We start from the raw sequence: 18,514 nt of genomic DNA on the forward strand, positions 1-18,514 counted from the left end.
ACTGTATGTAATTCAATGATGAATTGGATAGGGGCCGCTTCCCGGCTCAGGTGCCCAGTTTACTTAAATAAAGCAATCAAGTAAATTATATGCTAACAATGAAGCACTTGTACTATCACTTTTTTTCCTATTTAAAACTTTTAGCCCACTTTAAAACTTCATTATTCTTAGCCACTAATCTTTTGCAGAACATTCTGAGATGCCAACTTGCTCCGGACAGCGAATAAATATTTTCGAGTGGTAGTTTATTAATTATAATTCTTGGTTTAATAAATTTAATTTACTATGTTTCTATCTACCACTATTTCTAAATATTTCAAAGGCTTATATAAATCGCCACTTTACCAAGTACTTTCACTGCCTGCTTACCTCAATGCTCATTCAAAACAGCGTAAAAATTCCAGATAAATGAGATCAAAACAATAGGACTAGGCATGGCAGGCTATACTCTTTAAAAAGCAAGTAAAAATAGTCTAACATTTGCAAAGTTTAGTTTGTAGTTATTTACCGTTTTTTCTTCTTCATTATTTTGGCGTGTCCGGAGCAGTTGGCATCTCTGAACGGTCATAAATTTTAGTCTGGAGCACATTAACAATTGTGACCTAAGACAACGCAATTTTGTCAAACATGCATGCTTTATCTCTCTATTGTTTAGCTAATAGCGGTAGCTAAATATTGGCAAACGCTTAGAAGCAAACAGTTTAATAATTTTATTGGTTTGTAGCATTTATAGATTAAGTGTTGCCGGTCTGACTGGTAACAATGCGCTGTAAAAAAAGCTAAAAAACTTGATGACAAGCTTCAATACTTTAGCGGGGTTCGTACGGACCTGAAAAAAAAAAATTATAACTGGTATTAATTTTGTTGTAACGAAGCTGAAGTTTTTTTAATGTTAGCTTCTACTATCTAATTAAAGTATCATATTACAAACATAATAATATAAAAAAAATAATTTTAATATTACTACCACTTTTTAATTTTTTCCAGTTGTGAATGAACCCTGTTTAATATATATTTTTGATCACAACTACGTATATTTTTTTAAAGGAAATATTTTCCGACAGAATCTGAATTTTCATGGATATGCATTTTTATTAATGGAAATTTCATCTAATTAATTAAATGAAACTGTTCCCGCTATTAAAATATTTCAAAATCCGTTAAAACCCCGCATAAAAGACATTGTTTACTTAAAATGAGTAGTATACATTCCATCAAAATTTCATTATTGAAAAATACGTTTTTTTCTTTTCATTATTTTAAAAAATATTTATTTCGTGAACTACGAAACTCAAATTTTATCAGTCTTATGTATTGTATAGTAGTACAAGTAGACCAACTGTGAAAGATCTTATAAAATGGTAGCATATTAAAAGTAAAAATTTGCAAACACTCGTGTGTTATTGCTAACGTTTTATTTATATATTTACCCCCGGAGATAGTGGGAACAAAGTAGCGTTTTGAATTGAGAATCACACATTAGAGCAATAATCTTTCTTGCCACTAGAAAAATTGTTCCCAACAAAGTGGAGCAAGATTCTATTACTAGTAGAATTTTAAAATATTAAAAAAGAAATAATAAACTGTACCAGTAATATTTTGAAATAAATTAAATAATCTATTAGAATTTCCATTTTAAAACGGATATCGTCTGACAATTACTGCTATTAAAAAACCGGAGATTTAGATAGTTTCTGGGTAAATTAAGTTATAGTATAGGTCTATTTTTCTTCGATATGTGAATTTAATTTTAAAATTAGCCACCGCCATATTCGAGACATTCCAAATAAGTCAGAAGGTAAAATTTATTTTCATTAGCTTTCACTTCATTACATTACCGAACTAGCAACTTTCAACTCGTTTCGCAAAAATTTTGTTTAGGTTTTAATGTATGCTTTATTTGTTCATTTAAACTTATTTTCTACAACACTACATATTATTTGATTTAAAAGTTCATATGCAGCGGCACTTTATTCCAGCTTTTTCATAATTAGGTTTTTAAAATGTTGGCAAAATTACCGAAATTCTATAAACATGGCTTTTAAATGTTTACACTGTATAAAATATTCGAAAAAAGCTAAGTAGATGGCTGGATTGCATTACATTAGCTTTCAAATTTCAGGCCTTCAGATATATCATCACCTCCTTTTCGCATTTATTATCAAAAATTGGTTGCCTGGGCGGCGCAGCAAATATTTACAGTGTATAAAAACATTTTGAGTTTGCAACATTCTGGTATGATATCATCACCTCCTGCATACCTGCCAACTTTTGCGCAATTTTATTTTTATATTTAAAGTGGTAGTAAATATATACTATATTTTCTTTTATAAGCTTAATTTTTAAATGATTATGATCACCATTATTATTAAAAAAAATAAGCATATATATTAATATGCGTTACTATCATGGTTACTATCATGCGTTACTATCATCGACATCATTACAGGCTCCCACGGGCATCACCTCAGATGAAGGAGTCAGTTGTCCGCTTCGCGGACAGGCACTCATTATCATTTTTCCCAGTGGTATTAAAATGGAATTAAAACTTCAATTTTAAGCAAACAAATATGATCAAAATCATTTAATAATTATAAAAGAAAAAAAAGTATATATTTACTACCACTTTAAATAAGAAAATAAAATCGTCCGGAAGAGTTGGCAGTTATGGGCACTCTGTTCTCAACTCCAGTTCAAGTTCATGGTTGTCAGCTGATGTTTTGTCAAATACAACGTATTTTTTTGCTTACAATTGAAATTTTAATTCCATTTTACTACCACTGGGAAAAATCATAATGGAAGGGATTAAAAGTTGGCAGGTATGCTTCCTGCATCAGAAAGCCTCCACACGGATTTTTAAAAGTAGTCTGCGCAGTAAGAAAGCTTTCACTATTATTATAATAATAAGCTATTCATTAATATTTATTTTATATTCGGTAAGGAAAAAATCCCAGTGAGTCAAATTTTTATTTTCAAGACTCTCAAGTTAAATTCACTGAACTTTTCACAGCAGACTTTTACTTAAGACGATTGTTTAAACTTTTAAATACCAGGGATGCCAACTGCTGTCTATTAATTTAAAATTAAAATATCCAGAATAAGAGATATTTTTGCCTGTTTTTTAAATGTCTCACCACGAGAGGACTACGACAAAGATGCATTTTATATCAGGCCAGCGATGCCAACTTGCTCCGGACAGCAAATATACATTTTAAAATGGTAGTTTATCAATTGGGTATACTATAGTCTACGTCACAGGTTGTGTTATTCCTACTTAACCCTTTCGCGCCGACTGTCACAAATACGTGACAGCAAAAAACCGTATCAATCAGGGTAAGAAGATAAAACTGGTAATCAAAGTATTTCTTTAGCAGTTTATTTGTAGGCGGAGTTATAATTTTTTGATTTATTTAATTCACCATTACTTTGTTCAAAATAAAACTATTTAGTTACATTTTGAATTAACATTGATTATATATATGATTAAACTAACAATAATTAAAATAAAAGCAAAGTAAGTCTGTCAAATTAGTAACGACTACATTTAAGTTACCGTTTTTTATTTAATTGCAACTTGATTCTGATTTTGTACGAATGCTTTACTGAATCACCCGTCCCCAAGGGGTTAAGGCTCCTATACTATCCGAGCTGACCTATCAAGCAATATTGGAGCAAACAAGTTCACAAGTTAACGTTATTTTAGTATTAGTTATGTTATTACAGAGATGCCAACTGCGCCGGACACGCCAAAATAATTTAAAAAACGGTAAATAATTACAAAGTAAATTTTGCAAATAGTTGACAATATTTGCTTGCTTTTAAAAATGTAAAGCATGTAATAATTACTATAAAGTGGTGAATTATATAAGCCTACGCATTGTTTAGAAATAGTGATGGATTAAAATCTACTAAATCGAACTTATTAAACCAAGAATTACAATTAATAAACTACGACTTGAAAATATTTATTCGCTGTGCTAATGTTAGCTCTTTGCTCCAACAATAAATGATAAGTCGGCCTGTCTAATTCAGGGGCTGTATTCCTACTAAATTTAACCCATGAACGGCATTTTCTGCGAGCCTAACTTCAAGCCACAAATAAACAAACGAAGTGTTTGATCGTTTAAATAGCTGCTCGCCAGATTTTATTGCATTATAAAGAAAAGTAATTGATATTCGATTTTTGATTAATAATTGATTTATGTGGATAGTGGCATAGAATTTAGCATTGCGTCATGGTAAATGTTATTCCTACTAAGTGGAAGTAGTTGTGTTTTTTTTATATTATACCCAATTGTGAGTGTTGGTTAAATAAATTCAATTTAGTAGATTTTTACCCACCACTACTTCTAAACAATTCGTAGGCTTATAAAGTTCACCACTTTATAGTTCTTATGTAATGCTATACCTTTTAAAAAGCAAGCAAAAATAAAATATTTGCAAAATTTACTTTGTAGTTATTTACCGTTTTTTTTAATTATTTTGGCGTGTCCGTTGGCATCTCTGTCAGGCTTTGTATGTTTGATATGTTGTGGTGGAAAAATGATTTAAAATCAAATTTACTAATCTGAAAATAACTTAAAAATGTGTCGACCTTTCAGAAATATTTTTTTACAAAGCGGGACGAAACCAAAAGCTCATACTGAAAATCAACCTTACAAGAGACATTATTCGAAATTTTTATGGACTTACAAAACCATCGAATATTGCTTAAAAATTGAAATAAAAATTTCCAAATTGAAATTCGGAAAGACTTGTCTTGCATATGATACCTTGGTCCGTGAATAAAAAATCGCGTCATCATGTACTGATGGGGTTAATAGCAATCACCAGAGGCTTTACGATGGCGATCTTACCGATGATCTCCAAAAGCAAACAAAATCTCGTAAAATCTGTCCGTGACGTAGTTTATGAACCGTATTAAGAATAACTAAAAGCTCGCAAGTGAATGTTATCATAAGTTTTATTAATTACATAAGAATAAAAAACTAAAATAAGGGGCGAGACAGTCCATCCAATGCCTCCTATAACTGAAAGCCTCCACATGGTTTTTTATATGTAGTCCGATCAGACCACTGTGAAGGATATCTACTTTCCGAACGAGTCACTTAATACAAAATCTAATTGAAATAAGAAAGTGGTAGCAAATATGTGATTAAAAATTTGTTTTATTTATGAATATTATTGGCTTGCCTTATTCACTTGTCAACCACTACAGATTCAATTCTCAAATATATATGATGAATTTCTCTCAATTACTTTTATAAAAGGTTTTGGGTTCATACTCACAACTGGTTCACTTTTTAAATAGTCTGCGCGGACTACTTATAAAAAACCGTGCGGAGGCTTTTTGATGTAGGTGGTGATGGTCCATCCCAGTTTTCCGGTTTATAAGAATGACAGTTCGATATTTTATATTATTTTTTTGTTATTAAGAATCATATCATGTGATTTTCCTGTCCAAAAAATTAATAAAATTATAAGGAATTGTTATAATTTTATTAAATTATAACATTATTAAGTAATTAAGGTATTTCCCATCTGGAAAGAAAAATGTAATTTTTGTCGTGTTTCCTTACTTCGTTTTCTCTAGCTTTTCCTTTCAAAATTGCTTTTACGGCTTACTTGGAGAGTAACTTTGATGGCAGTGAGTTTAATAGTAATAAAAATGACAAATTGTAAGCCATAAGTTATACAAGGAATGATTTCAAACTGAATGGCTAAAACAAATTTTTAAATTTATTTTCATTTTTATGCTAAACTATTTTCTAAATAACTCTTTTTCTTCTTTTTTAAATCACTTTTTAGTAATTCTGAATGTTCCAAAGAAACAGATTCGACAAATTTAATTTCAAAGAGCATTTTTTTTTAAATTGAATTATTTTAAAAATACTTGAGTGCATATCAGAGAAAACTGAGGATCAGTGAACGGGACATAACATCTAGGATTATGATTATGTCCAGAAGAAAATAAACAATTATAGTAGCAATTACCGTAAACAATCCTCAACAATTATCTGTAGTAGTATGTGTTTTCCGTACTTTCAGAAAATATTTATTTAGTAGTAGCAAGAGTGATGCAGACTCCAAATATTTGAGCTATTTACGAATTATTGTTTCTTTAATGGGAGCTAAAGTAGAAGTTTTGGAAACATATATACTTTTTAAAAAAGTTATTAGCATTCAAGTATTTGTTCATACAAAACTTCTGATTAAAACATTTTATTTTAGAGCTATTCTTTTATATGAAACTTCTGATTATGTATCTGATTTAATTACTTCTGTTTAGAGGTGAAAATAATTACTTTAACACGTTCACGCCGGGGTGACCCACCAGTGGGTCACGCTATATTGTCTCATCGGGCGGCTCACCGGAGTAAAAACTGGTAACAAATAAATTTCATTTTTTAGTTTTTTTCCGTGAATAATAAAAATCCATAACTACCAATTGTTTCTAACGGATGCAATTTTCATATTGAATTGCTTCTTCACCGTGATAAATTTCCTTACAGTGAATTGTTATTGCTGAGAATAGATTAACTCCTCCCGAATATTATCTGATATTGAAATAGCTCTTCTACCAGTATTTTCTCTTTTCCGTCCCGCTTTCAGGCGCAATACCCGGCGTGAACATGTTAATTCATATTTATTAAAATATAAATGCATTACCTTTTCCTCATCTAGGCAAAGTATTTTCTGAAACTACGAGGAATCCATAGTAGGAGTCTTTGGTAATCCCTTTTTTTTGTTTTCACCCAAGTCCATTTTTAATATTTTTACGTAATAATAATTTAAAGTATTTATATATTCCTTTTCTGATTAACTTATTCATAATTACTGTCTTGGTGGGGAATTTAAGGTAAATATGAATACAGAAGCAGGAAAAGTTTTTTGGAACGCATTTAGAGTATTGGCGGGAATTGAAAATCAATCCAAGCCATTGGACGACTAAATAACTAGCATTAGTTGATGCAGTTTTTGAAACTCATGACTTAAAATGTTGCGGAGTCCATCCTGAAAAAACGAAACAAAAAACATTTAACCTAGCGGGTAATCAATAATTACAATAACGCGATTACAATTTTATCTCCTCCTTTTTTGCCTGATTTTTGCAATATTTTCTGTATATTGCATACTGACTAGATTATCGTATTCTTTGTTGCTAAGTAAACTCTTCTTTCAAATGAAGTCTCTCTTTTTCAGACCGATTTTTATGTATTTGGTCAAAAAATTCTGACAATCCAATTTTTCTCAGGGAATTGTTTAATTGCGTTATCTAAGAAACCATTATGCATATGAACTTGAAATTTTTATGAAAATTCGAACATAAATTAAGTCTTTCGTTTAACAGAAGAGCCGGGAAATTATACTCTATAAATATTTTTGTCTTATTTCTTAAATGTAAGTAAAAAGTATTATTTTAATTTCTAAATCAATTTTATTATGAAATTTTTCTTCTTTCTTCGTGGAATGATGAAAAGTAAAATTTATCAAGTAAGAAGAATATTTTTTTTATATCTAATGAAAAAACTTTTTTTATCTATTGAAAAATCTTGATATCCAAGGATGTTTCATTTCTCTCGAATGAAAGTCAGTTTTTGCACTTTTCCGTCTCTATATATGTAGAATTTAAGCCATGAACTTTAGTACTATTTCAAATATTTGAAAAAAATTCCACAAAAATATTGGCCGAATTATTGGTTTGAATTATTATAATAATTCTGAGTATTGGCTTCCACAATAATGAGTCGGAAGCTCAAATAATTTATGTTGCAAGATCTATTTTTTTTTTTGCATTTATTCTTGCGAAATGTGGCTTAAACGTCCTGTTTAAGTTTAAAAAAATTGCATGGTATCAGCAACTAATTGAAATATCTAGGTCAGATCAAATCCAACATTACCAAAATGATGAATGTTAACCATTATGTTAATACTTATATAATTCATGAAGCAATAATTTATTAAAAATTCATATTTAATTATAATTCATGTTATAAAATTAACTTACTTTCTTGCAACTATGTTTCAAAAATAAGCTTTCTTCTACTCAGCTTAAAGTTTCAAAAAATTTGCATTAGCAACTAATTGAAACACGTTGAACGAAAACTTCAGCGGAGACCAAACTTAAAATTCTAAACCAAACAGGGAAAAAAGAAACTATAAGTACGGATGTGACTCCCTAAATATACACAGGAAAATATTACATCTACATACAATAATGTACATGTTATGGTATAATGTAAACATGTTTTATTTTGGGAAACTGTTTGAGAATACATTATGACCGTGTTTACCATCATAAAAACGAATTTACAACATTAATATTGATTCCTGATTCAATGAAGTGTACCTGGTCAAATATTTTAAAGAAGGTACTGAAATTGCACATAATATTTATCGAATTCGAATTTAAGTTATGTTTTTTTTTTTAGTCTTTGTCAATATTGTTAAAAAGCCTATCATCTCGACACTAAATTTTTCTCTAATGAGGCTGTTAACCAACGATCAATTAAAATTGTCTAAAATCGCAATTAAATCGAAAGAAGTTACTTTTCCACCATAAAAACCTTGATTTTTTTAAACTTGCTGCTAGTATTTAACAATCTAGGCCGGGATAGCCTGGTCAGTAGCGCGCTGGACTAACGTTCGTGCGAACGGGAGTTAGAATCCAGCCGGCTGAAGACGCCTCGTGTAGTAAATGGTTACTGGCACACGTTAAATCAAAAGGGTGGCAAAGTCCTCCGTGTTTCATTACAAATCAAAACCTCTGGGGGTACTTAATTAGAAATTGATCGTTCTCTGGTTCAGGTCAAAATTACGAGCTGTGGATGAGTGAATGATTGTATGAATAGGTTCGTCCTATAAACGGGTGTGACGTATGGGTGTTGCAGAGGTCGAATTCTTGGAGATAGAGGGCACCACTGATGGACATAGATGGCACCTGTCAGTGACAGGAAAACGGCAATGGAAATTAGGACACATTCTAGGTGAACTATTCGCTAGTAAAAAAAATGACGCATGCTTTATCTACACCAGTGTTTTACAAACTTATGACTTTTGTATACCCCTTCTAAATTTCTCGTAACGCTGTGTACCACTAATAAAAAAATGAATGTATTTTTTACTAGAAAAAAATTGCACAAAAGTCAAAAATCACAACTGGCTGTTGACATCACCAATTATTAACTGTTAATTCTGCAAAAAATAGCCAATAGAAAAATACGTAATCGTAAATTTTCATGGCTAGCTTTGCTTTTGAATAAATTTCTTTAAAATTTTCGTTTGTTGCAAGATATTTCGCATAAGAACGCGTACCCAAGTTAAACTGCTCCCCCCCCCCCCAATTACACGTACCACACTTTGGGAAACACTGATAGAAAGAAATAAGTAATAAAGTTGTCTCAATGATTATTAAGGTAACGTAGTTTTTTTTGGCACAGATGTTTCGTGTTGTTAGCAATTTCCATTTGACTAATTTGAAAAAAGCAGAACATAATCAGTTTGAAATAAATTCTGAAGAAAAAAAAAAGTACAACCAAGTTTACAAAAAAATTGGGTTTCATACTTTTTTAAAGGAAACAAATTTCATACAACATTCAGTATTCCAAGCCTACTAGTTATAATGATAGATAAAAATCAAAGAGATAAAAAAAGTTTACCCTCGTTACTAAATTTAGGATTTACTTTTGATCGTTATTCAAATATCTATGATACGTAATTCAATAAATAAAATTTCTCTTATCCGAAATTACTTACATAAATGTTCTTAATTACCATTTCTTCGGTAGAACTCTAAGGAACATTAAACTAAATGTCTCTTCCTAAAATATTATATAATCAATATCGTAAAGAGTAAAATTTATATAAAAATATCTTTTGCGGTATAATTATAGAAACTAATATTTATAGCTTATAATAATTTCGTACTAAAGAAATAAAACAAATGATAGATGATAGGTATCGTAATGTATATTTATTGTAGTGTAAAGGTAAATTTCACCGAAATGACCTAAGAGTTATTTTGTTGTTTTCTGTGAATCTGTAAACCAGTTTTAGCCGGTATAGCATGTACCTAGGTGCCTGGTATATTTGAAAAAAAAAAACCTAGTTTTATCGAAAAATATTAAACGCATTTACTCTTTTCCTTGTTACTTAAGAGTAATTTTCAGCTTGGAGGGTGGTAAATTTTTCGTATAATTGCTCTAATTTGTTTATTTAAAAATATCCTTATATTTCTTTCAATTAATTTTTCCAGCCTCAAAATTCAATTTATCAAGGTTTTTTTTTCAGAGGCAGTTAGCGCACTAAAAAACAAAAACCGATTTCATGATTTTTTTTTTCTTGCAAGCTTCCTTTGCATAGAACAAAATAAAAATTGAGCCTTTAAGATCAGGGGTCTTTAACTTTTTGTGTTCTAGTGCATCATCAGAAAGCCTCCACACGGTTTCTCATAAGTAGACAGCGTAGACTATTTAAAAAATGAACCAGAATGAAAAAATTAAATGTGGGCATGAACACAAATTCTATTTTAAAAGTAATTGAGAGAAATTTTACTTATATATTTGAGAATTGAATTTGTAGTGGTTGACAAGGGAATAACACAACCAATCACATTCATAAATTAAACAAATTTTTAGATTTATATTTTCTACCACTTTCTTAGATTTACTAGATTTCGTATTAAATGTCTCTTTCGTATATTGGTTAATTTTACAAAGTGGTGTGATCGGAATAACTATGAGAAACTGTGAGGAGGTTTCCAGTTTTAAGAGGCTTTGCCAAATGCCGCACCATTGACTGATGATTTTGGTGTAAGTTATGGAGCCTTTTTAGAGGAGTAAGTGATTTGTTGGAAATCGAAATCAAATGTTAATCCTGGATTGATCGTGAAGTAAACCAATGTTACTACTACATTCATAACGTATTCAAATTCTTAGAAATAATCAAACTTTCTTGTCAATTGATGAAAGAAAATCCATCAACTTAGTACTTTAACACATTAAATGCCACGCTAATTCAACATGCCTTGCCCGTCTGGTCGCAAGTTTTTAAAAAGGTTTAGCTTTACATAACTGAAAAAATGTGGTGAATTATGTAAGCCTACGAATTGTTTAGAAATAGTGGTGGATTAAAATCTTCTAAATTGAATTCATTAAACCAAGAATCACAATTAATAAACTACCACTTGAAAATATTTATTCACTGTCCGGAGCAAGTTGGCATCTCTGTGTATAAATATAAAACCATTTTTGTATGTTCTATATTGCATTAATTTCTTCACACCATTCTAGTGACGATAATAATATAAAAAAATTTAAAATTTACTTGAATTATGCGTTTCTAATAATCTTGGCTTCACCGGTCACCGATGACCCCCGTCGAGCTACAAACAAATTCAGTGCCTGTCACCGGTGACCCCCATGGCATTCAACGTATTTATGATATTTTTAAAAGTTGTGATTTGTCCACAATTTGAAGGGTTTTTACTTAAAGCATGAACATAGTACGATACATGTTTGGGTAGTTAAATTATTAGACTTAAATTTAAAATTTTTCTTTCCAAGTATCGGCATTTAATCACAATATTTTTAATGCTATAACTGCCTTTACGAGTTTCCCAGTAAACAGAGATATTACATTTGACAAAATTTATTGTTAGTATAACTTAATTTTACTTACTTATACTTCATATTAGAAATAGGTGAAAAAACAATTTCTCTAGTAAAATAGTGCTCCCAACTTTCTACGCTTTTTGTAAAAATTTAGTCTACTGGTAGCTATGCTTATGTTTTAATGTAACACTTAAACTTATTTTCCACACCACTACACATAGATGACTTAAGAGTTCATATGCAACGCCACTTTTTCGAGCTCTTCGTGGTGAGGCATTTAAAATGCTAAAGAAAATGTCTCCCACTCTATAAAATATTTTTCTAAAAGCATAGTATTTGGCAAGTCTGGTAAAATTAATATTGTTCTAAATAAATACACCTGTTAATTTTGAAATACGTATGAAATATTTTCTCTTTTATCTATTTATTCTAAAACTGCCGTTTCAAAATGGTTAATTTCGATAAAATTCTCAAAGGCACTTCACGACACTTCACGCGTACAGTGTTTTTCGATTTTATTTAACGTGTCCAATTATTGATACTGCAAACGATAGATACTGTAGAAAGAAATCTTTTATAGTTCCTCGAAAAGGATAATTACAGGAGAAATTTGCTTGATTTTGCTAAATTTTGACCATTATGCCAAGCACAACTAAGATCTCCTCTGCAGAAGATAAAAATTGTGATGGTATGTGATATATGAATCATCCTCAGGGATGTTTCCCAGACCGTTGCCAAAAGCTCATTGTGCAGTCCTAGTGCGATGTAAATAAAGTGCCTACCTGACTGTCTAGCAGATGCCAGCTTGCTCCGGACAGCAAATATATATTTTAAAGTGGTAGTCTATCAATTGTGATTCTTGGTTTATTAAATCAAATTCAGTAGATTTTTATCCACCACTATTTCTAAATAATTCGTTAGCTTATATAATTCATCACTTTATTGTAGTTACATACCCTCCAACTGCTACGGAATTTCCTTAGTTTCAGAAATCTTCTTTTCAGACGGTAGCAAAATTAATGTCTTAATATTTAAAGAAAATTAATTTTAGCGTAACTTGTCCACTATTACTTATAAAAGTGCAGGCCATATGGCTAGATTCTTAAGTTCTGATAAAAGTTTTATGAGAGATCCATTTGCTTTAAAAATTTCTACTTTGGCTCGCTACCACTAGAAAGAATTATTTTCAAAATCCTCATAAGTTGGAGGGTATGTACTTACGTCGTGTAATGCCTTTTAAAAAGCAAGCTAAACTAGTCAAATACTTGAAAAATAAACTTTGTAGTTATTTACCGTTTTTTTAAAAATTAATTTGGCGTGTCCGGAGCAGTTGGCATCTCTGCATCATGCCAAAGGATACTGAATATAATTAATCTTTATTTTGATGGGATAAACTACTAAAGTCATGCTTCGGCAACTCTCTTTACATAAAGCATGGCTGTAAGCTTTAATATAGTGAGACGGAAAAGAGCAAAAACTGGTACGATGGACATTTTCTTCGAGAAAAATTAAATATCTGTAACTATCAATATTTCTTTTATAGTTATAGCATATATGTGACACTGCGTCTTTACTGAGATAAAGTAGATAATGATGTTAATAGTTTGAAGAAAATTATTAAGCTCATCCCGAAGTTTGGCTATAACTGAACCCGCTTCTCTTCTTTTCCCTCTCGCTTTCACACCTGTGTAAAGCTTCTGGGAAAAACAATAATTAATAATAAAAATTGGATTTATTTTACTTTATTAATTACGTTGGTATATGGCTTTCAGATTTGTGCATTATTTAAGTGTTAGTATTGATTTATAGATTTTTGGGCATTGAGCTATAATTTATATAAATTAATAGATTTATGCAAAGTATGTATAAAAATTAAAAAGAAGCAAGAGAAAAACTCCAATCAAGTTACAGAATAGACAAAAGGTTGAAAGGGAAAAATCAAACTTAATTTCGAATCTAAATGGCTCTTAAACATTTTTACAATAAGCATAACTACTTCTAAAAATAAACTTTATTGCAGAATATAAAATTATTTAGAGCATCACGCTTTCTACGTAACATAAAAATTGAAATACCGTCAAGGTTACTATAAGTAAATAATTTAAATACCCGAAGTATGTGGTGGTATATTTTCAATATTTTTTACGACTCACTGTTAAAGTTCGCATACAACAGAAGTCGCATCGAGAACAAAGTCATTAATTATAGTTAGAATAGAACAACTGCTTTTAATTGCCATTGGGATAAAAAAGCGTATTTAAAAGAACGCGCATATAACGAATTAAATAATTAATTACATATCAAATTGAAAAAAATTTTTGAATTGTAATTTGGATGGAATTGTAATTGGGTATAATATAGCCTACGTCACAGGTTGTGTTGTTCCTACTAAATTTAACCCACGAACGGCATTTTCTGCGAGCCTAACTTCAAGCCACAAATAAACAAACGAAGTGTTCGATCGTTTAAATAGCTGCTCGCCAGATTTTATTGCATTATAAAGAAAAGTTATTGAAACTAAATACAACTAAATAAACAACAACAACTAAAACAAATTACAACAACTACTAATAACAATAACTAAATAAACAACAACTAAATTCCATTCGTTTAGCATTGCGTCATATGTTGTTCCTACTAATCGAAGTAGTTGTGTTTTTTTCATATTATACCCAATTGCAATCACGTAGAAAAAAGAATTAACAATGAATTGAGTAATTAATTACAATTCAAATAAAACAGCTGATTCTAAATGTAATTGGAACAAAAAGCGCGTAGATGAAAACGAGCTATTAATGTATTAAATTAATTACATTTCAAATAGAACAACTAATTCAATAGCATTTAAAATGTTGGTGAAATGGCTAAAAATTCTGAAAGCGTTAGGTTTTAATCGCCTTAGTTGTCTACTATTACTTTGCTGAAGGCGTAACAGCTGGCAGAACAGCAGTTGGGACATCGGAGTGCAAAGTCTTAATAGGTTTCGATTATTTTTCTCTTGATATTAGTTTTTGAAAAAACCTGAACTTAATTTTCTATAAATTTTAGTCAGTATAATTTAAAACACCATTCATGAACAAAGTAAAATTGTTTGTTTTTAACATTATATTTATTTTGAAATGAAACAAAAAACCAAATTTTCGGTATAAATAAGTAAATATAAATGAATAATAATAATAATAGTAAATAAATGAAGGAGAAAATAAATAAATAAACAAATAGAGAGACGAAGGAGTTTTCTTGTGATTAATTTACTTTTATAGCTTACACTCCCGAGCAAATATTTTATTTGTTTTCAGTAGCAGGGGATATTTAAACGGAATATTTTCGCTTCAATGATTTCAAACATGAAATCAGTTTCTCACTACAAGCTACAGCTCTTATGTAATTTAATAATATAATCTTAAACAGGATTTTTTAAAAATCACTCGAGGGATTACTAAATGCCCCCACTTCTCTACTACGTAGGAAGTGGTAGGAAGAAGGCGATAATTCATTTCAGCTTATGCTATGATTCATTATGGTTATATGTTTTTTTTGTCTCAAATGTTGTTTTCAAAGTAGCAGACAAGTGTACATGTACGTATATACATTCATTACAAACTTGTACACTCAGACAAAAAATAAACTAAGTAAAACACATGATTTTGTAAAAAAATCTATAATTTTCAGGACATGACTAATTTGAGATTTGAAATCATCACACCTGAATTATGTAACATGGTATACTGTATAGATGTAACAGAAAATTTGTTCCAGAGTGTTGTTTATCATTCTGTTTGTTAGATAAATTAAATAATTGTGAACATGATTGCATACACGTACTACGACTAGGACTGGGCTATAAATCGATGTATCGAGACATATCGATTTAACGCATATATCGGCAGGACGATACAGCGACGTTCATTCAAGGCGATGCATCAGAAATCTGATTTAAGTCGTCGAGTAAAGACAACGAGCGCAAAACGATATAGCGATATAAGACACGCAAGGATATAAGATAACGATATAGCGATATAAGACTCTTCCCTTACGTTCCGATGTCGACTCGCGCTGCGGAAGACGATGTTCGTTTCGTTATGTTGAAATGGCCTTGATTGGTGAGCTGTAGAATCAGAATCAGAGTTTTGAGAACACATATCGTTATATCGCATGTTCCTTTTCGCACCTCTTGGCTTTTTTTTTTCTTTGTCGCGACTTTTCTTGTAGATTATTTTCAGTGGAACTAACTTCGTGATCGCCGATGTTACCTTGTTCTGAAGGCAATCTATTATTGAAAAGAATATATAAAGAGGAGTTTCTTCATTAATTAAATAAGTTTCTTTTAAAAAAAATTCTTTTTATTTTTAATGAAAATTATCGGCAATCTAATTTAGGCGCCCATAAAGAATTGAATTTGTTAGGCTATTTTCTTACTTTCTTTTAATTTATTAAAAACTCTTTGGATAAAACTTCTAATAATTTAATGAGTTTTTATTACTGATTTCAAATTTATAAATCATGTTGTTTTTGTTTTTAGAAATAAAGTTAAAACAAAATTTATTTTTGTCATTTGGATTTGGACATAAGTCAATCAACTTTGTTTATACAAAAAAATTTGAAAGGTTTACGTATTTTATTCATTTTTTTAAATAATTTAGCACTTCCGTTTTATTAGAGAGTATAATAATTTTTGTTAAAAAATATTCTTTTCATATTATTTGTTAATTAGCTAAATATATTATCGAATATCACAATTTTTTTATTTTTAAGAAATTAAATCTTACTTTGTTTTTCGTTCATAATTCGGTCATTATTTAATTTAATTTAATTATTTATCTGAAATGATAAGGTCCCGCTGTGCACTGATCGTTAAGACACGGTTCCCAGGGAACCGTTCCCTGCAGATCACCGAAGTCAAGCATCACTGGCTGCGGTCAGTGTGCGGGTGAGTGACCACTTGGATCAGTCTGCGTAGGGACCGAGGGTGTGCAGTATTGGTCCTCGTTAAACTGTTCTACCGTAAAGTGCTCGACTTCGCGTGCAGGTCGTCGAGCTATCGAAGCGGGGGTGCCATCCCATCTGCAGAGGATCAAAATTGTGATGGCATGTGTTCGGATCATCCTCTGGGATGTTTTCCAGACCGTCGCCAATAGCCCATTGTGCAGCTCTAGTATGACGTAAATGAACTATAATAGAATTATAATAACTGAAATGATAATAATAAAAAATAGTGTTCTAGAAGCGTTTTTTTTTCTAAAATTTATTTAGCACTTTGTTTTAAACACAATGATAATTTTTAACGTTTCATTTAGAAATTGAACATTACGATCGAACTTAATAATTATGTAATTATTTATGCATAATAGTACAAGAAAATATTAATTTGTAAAAAACGCTTTAAAAAAAGTTTTTAGCTCTTTGTTTTACGCGTATTATGAATTTCTAAACAAACATTTCAATAAATATTTTAAGTAAGATTTGAAGATTTGTAGTCAATTTATTTAATATCTTTCTTAAGCAAAACATATATATCTTCAAATTTATAAATTGATTTAAATCAATCTGAGTATGAAGTTTTGATAGAAATCTGACTTTCTGTGCCTTACAAGTAAATGAAATTCAAAAATACTATATCGCGATACATCGCTATATCGCGATGCAAAACTGACGATGCATCACGATATATAATTTCTAATATCGCCCAGTCCTAACTACGACATCTAATGAATTTTTTTAAAGTCATCTAAAATAACGCATTTATTTTGTTTATAGTTACACAGTTAAAATGTTGTTTCTATAAAACTGAATAATTTAAAATTAACGGTTATTTAAATTTTAAAAAAAATGAAAAAAATACCGAAAAAATTCAATGGAGAAATTGTTGTAGATCAATTAGGAGAAACCTAAAAAAACACATGATGCTTTTTACAGTTTTAAAAATGTGGTGGATGTTATGAAAAATCTGTTTCCGTTTATTTTAATTTTTTTATTTATCTTTTTGACAGTACGTCATGTGTAATTTGCAGGAAATGTTTATATCACACACAATTGGTGGAAAGGAATGCATTATAGGAATTAAACGGCAAGCAATAGCTCCCCTTTTTTGTCAGTTTTAAAAGGGATAATATTCTTAGTGCATCGAAAAATTTAAAGTTTTGAACTTAATTTTTAATTCAAAATCTAGCCTGCTTGCAATTTTCCTAAAACTGTGATCACACTTTCATTTTTAAAAAAAATAATCTATTTAATTAGTTTGTTGAGTTTATTTTTTTCTCATTTCCTTCCCATTTTCTTAAAAAAAAAATTAAGCTCCTCAGATAGGTTGGTGATCTTTTATGAGGAAGTTCCTCAGCATGGATACATAGGATAACCAAAATAGAAAAATTTAAAGGATAAAGAAAGTTAGTCACATTTTAAGGGATATTTATCAATCACTGAAAATAACGTAAAGTGATCGCTTCCGTGAAAGCATGCTTAATGTAACAGAATTGTTTTTGCTTTCACTCTAATTTTAACGTAACTAATATACCCAAGTTTTGAGTATGTTGGCGTAAAGTTTTCTCAAATTATATAGTAATCAATAAAGTAATGCAAAAGATTATTAGCCCTACTTTTTAATAAATCTATGATAAAATAGTTCGGATACCAATTTTTTCCCCCTGATTACAGCCAATCTGAAAATGTCTCTTACCTGCTTCAATCACTCAGCTGTTCATTTACATTGGGAAACATTTTTTTTTTGTTGTTTTCTAATGCATGAGAGTTTTGCATTTATCTCAGATATTTTCGCATCTGCAATCGGCTTCTACCAACAATCTTTAATTTTAAAGCAATTTAATAATTCTATCCAATGATTTTTTAAAATTCACTCAAGAGAATACTATATGTCCCCCACTTCCCTACTACGTAAGGAGTAG

At 30.2% G+C, this 18,514-nt stretch overlaps 1 protein-coding gene across 2 annotated transcripts in view; it reads right to left on the reverse strand.

The window, feature by feature from the left end:
- LOC107452447 (carcinine transporter) overlaps positions 1 to 11,899 on the reverse strand; it is a 34,632-nt gene extending 22,733 nt beyond the window's left edge. Inside the window, exon 1 of one of the 2 annotated variants that reach the window (XM_043041846.3) lies at positions 11,680 to 11,899. The gene's annotated coding sequence lies outside the window, so the exon portion shown is untranslated. Of the gene's footprint in view, positions 1 to 8,008; positions 8,138 to 11,679 lie in introns of those variants that run through there. The other variant, XM_016068923.4, reaches the window with a different exon arrangement.
- Positions 11,900 to 18,514: the final 6,615 nt, after the last annotated feature.

Source organism: Parasteatoda tepidariorum, chromosome 5 (genome assembly GCF_982258835.1).
Source record: "Parasteatoda tepidariorum strain Cologne lab strain chromosome 5, Ptep-v5.0, whole genome shotgun sequence".
In the NCBI taxonomy this organism is placed as follows: Eukaryota; Metazoa; Arthropoda; class Arachnida; order Araneae; family Theridiidae; genus Parasteatoda; species Parasteatoda tepidariorum.